Source organism: Homarus americanus, unplaced genomic scaffold, assembly GCF_018991925.1.
Source record: "Homarus americanus isolate GMGI-L3 unplaced genomic scaffold, GMGI_Hamer_2.0 scaffold32929, whole genome shotgun sequence".
Taxonomy (NCBI): Eukaryota; Metazoa; Arthropoda; class Malacostraca; order Decapoda; family Nephropidae; genus Homarus; species Homarus americanus.
In genome coordinates this window covers 3,320,435-3,323,567 of record NW_024737097.1, presented here as the reverse complement: position 1 = coordinate 3,323,567, position 3,133 = coordinate 3,320,435, and positions in this window count along the sequence as shown.

Sequence of the window (3,133 nt, the reverse complement as noted above, 5' to 3'; positions counted from 1 at the left end):
CTGAGACCCCACTACCACCACCTGAGACCCCACCACTACCACCTGAGACCCACCACTACCACCTGAGACCCCCCACCACCACCACCTGAGACCCCACCACTACCACCCTGAGACCCAACCAATACCCACCTGAGACCCCACCACCACCAATCTGAGACCCCACCAACACCAAGACCCACCACCACCACTGAGACCCAACCACCACCACCTGAGACCCACCACCACCACCTGAGACCCCACCACACACCACCTGAGACCCCACCACCACCAGAAACCCCACCACTACCACCTGAGACCCACCACACCACCACCTGAGATCCCACCACTGACCACCTGAGACCCCACCACCACCACCTGAGACCCCACCCACTCACCCTGAGACTCCACCACCACCACCTGAGACCCACCCCACCCCACCTGAGACCCCACCACCACCAACTGACCACCACCACTACCACCCTGAGACCCCCCACCACCACCTGAGATCCACCACCACCACCTGAGACCCCACCTCACCAACCGAGACCCACCACCAGAGGCCCCACCACTACCACCAAGACCCCACCACCACCTGAAACCCCACCACCACCACCTGACACACCACACCGAAACCCACCACACCACCTGAGACCCACCACCACCACCTGAAACCCCACCACTCACCACCTGAGACCCACCACCACCACCTGACACCCACCACTACCACCTGAGACCCCACCACTCACCACCTGAGACCCACCACTACCACCTGAGCACCCCACCACCACCTGAGACCCACCACCACCACCTGAGACCCACCACCACCACCTGAAACCCCACCACACCAACCCAATAACTGAGACCCACCCACACTCCCACCCGAGACCCACCACCCCGCACCCAACCACCACCCTGAGACCCACCCCACCACCACCTGAGGCCCACCAACCACCTGAGACCTATCACCTGAGACCCCACCACACCACACTGAGACCAAACCACTCACCCTGAGACCCACCACTCCACCTGAGACCACCACCACCTGAGACCCACCCACCACCACCTGAGACCCACCACCATCACCCTGAGACCCACCACCACCCAAACCCCACCACTCACCACCTGAGATCCCACCACCACCACCTGAGACCCCACCAACCACCACCTGACACACCACCACTCCACCTGACCCCACCATCACCACTGAGACCCACCACCACCCTGAAACCCCACCACCACCACCTGAGACCCCACCACCACCACCTGAGACCCACCACCATGACTGAGACCCAACCACCACCACCCAAGAGCCCACCACCACCAAGAGACCCCACCACCACCACCCGAGACCACCACCACCCTGACACCCCACCACCACCACTGAGACCCCCACCACCACCACCTGAGACCCCACCACACTCCACATGAGACCCCACCACCACCACCCAAGACCCCCACCACCACCTGAGAAACCCACGACTCACCACCTGAGACTACCACCCTGAGACCCCACCACCACCACCACACGAGAGTCCCACCACACCACCCCACCACGCCACCTGAAACCCCACCACCACCACCTGAGCACCACTCACCACCCTGAGACCCCACCACCACCACCTGAGATCCCACACCACCACCCAGATCCCACCACCAACCTGGAGACCCCACCACCACGACACATGAAACCCACACCACCACCTGAGATCCCACCACCACCACCTGAGACCCCACACACCCACCCGAGACCCACCCCACCACCACCTGAGACCCACCCCACCACACCTGAGACCCCACACCACGAGTCCCCACCACCACCCCTGAACCCACCTCATACCACCTCAAACCCACACCACACCAGACCCACCAACCACCTGAGACCACCACCACCACCTGAGACCCACCACCACCACACTGAGACCCACCACCACCCCAGCCCCACCCCACCACCCGAGACCCACCCCACCAGCCCACCACCAATCTGAGATCCCCACACCACCAATCCAGACCCACAAAACCACCTGAGACCCAACCACCACCACCTGGAACCCAACCCCACCACCTGAGACCCAACCACCACCACCTGAGACCCCACCACCACCACCTGAGACCCACCACCACCAACCTGAGACCTCACCCCACCACCAATCTGAGACCCCACCACCAACTAGACCCCACCACACCACCTGAGACCCAACCACCACCACCTGAACCCCACCACCACCACCTGAGACCCCACCACCCCACCTGAGACCCCACCACAACCACCAGACCCAACCACCTCCCCACCCTGAGACCCCACCACCACCAACTGAGACCCCACCACCACCACACGAGACCCCACCACCACCACCCTGAGACCCCAACCACCACCAACCTGAGACCCAAATCAACCTGAGACCCACCACCACCTGAGACCCCACCACCAACTTGCACCCATCACCACCTGACACCCCAACCCACCACCACCTGAGCAGAAACCACCATCACCACTGAGACAACCTCCTGAGCACCAACACTACCACCTGAGACCCACCACCACCACCTGAGACCCACCACCACCACCTGAGACCCCACCACCAATCTGGAGACCCCACCACCACCACCTGAGACCCCACCACCACCACCTGAGACCCACACCACCATCTGAGACCCACCACCACACCTGAGACCCACCACCACCACCTGAGACCCACCACCACCACCTGAGACCCCACCACACCACCACCTGAGACCCCACCACCACCACCTGAGACCCCACCACCACCACCACCTGAACCCACCACCATACCTGAGACCAACCACCACCACCTGAGACCCCACTCACCACCTGAGACTCCACCACCTGAGCCCCACCACACCACCTGAGACCCCACCACCACCACCTGAGACCCACCACTCACCACCTGAGACCCACCAACAACCATCTGACAACCACCACCACCACCTGAGACCCCACCACCACCACCTAAGACCCCACCACCACCACTGAGATCCCACCACCACCAACTGAGACCCCACCACCACCACTGAGACCCCACTACCACCAATCTGAGACCCCACCACCACCACCTGAGACCCCACCACCACCACCTGAGACCCCACCACTACAAACCTGAGACCACCAGCAATACACAACCGAACAGTTACTGAT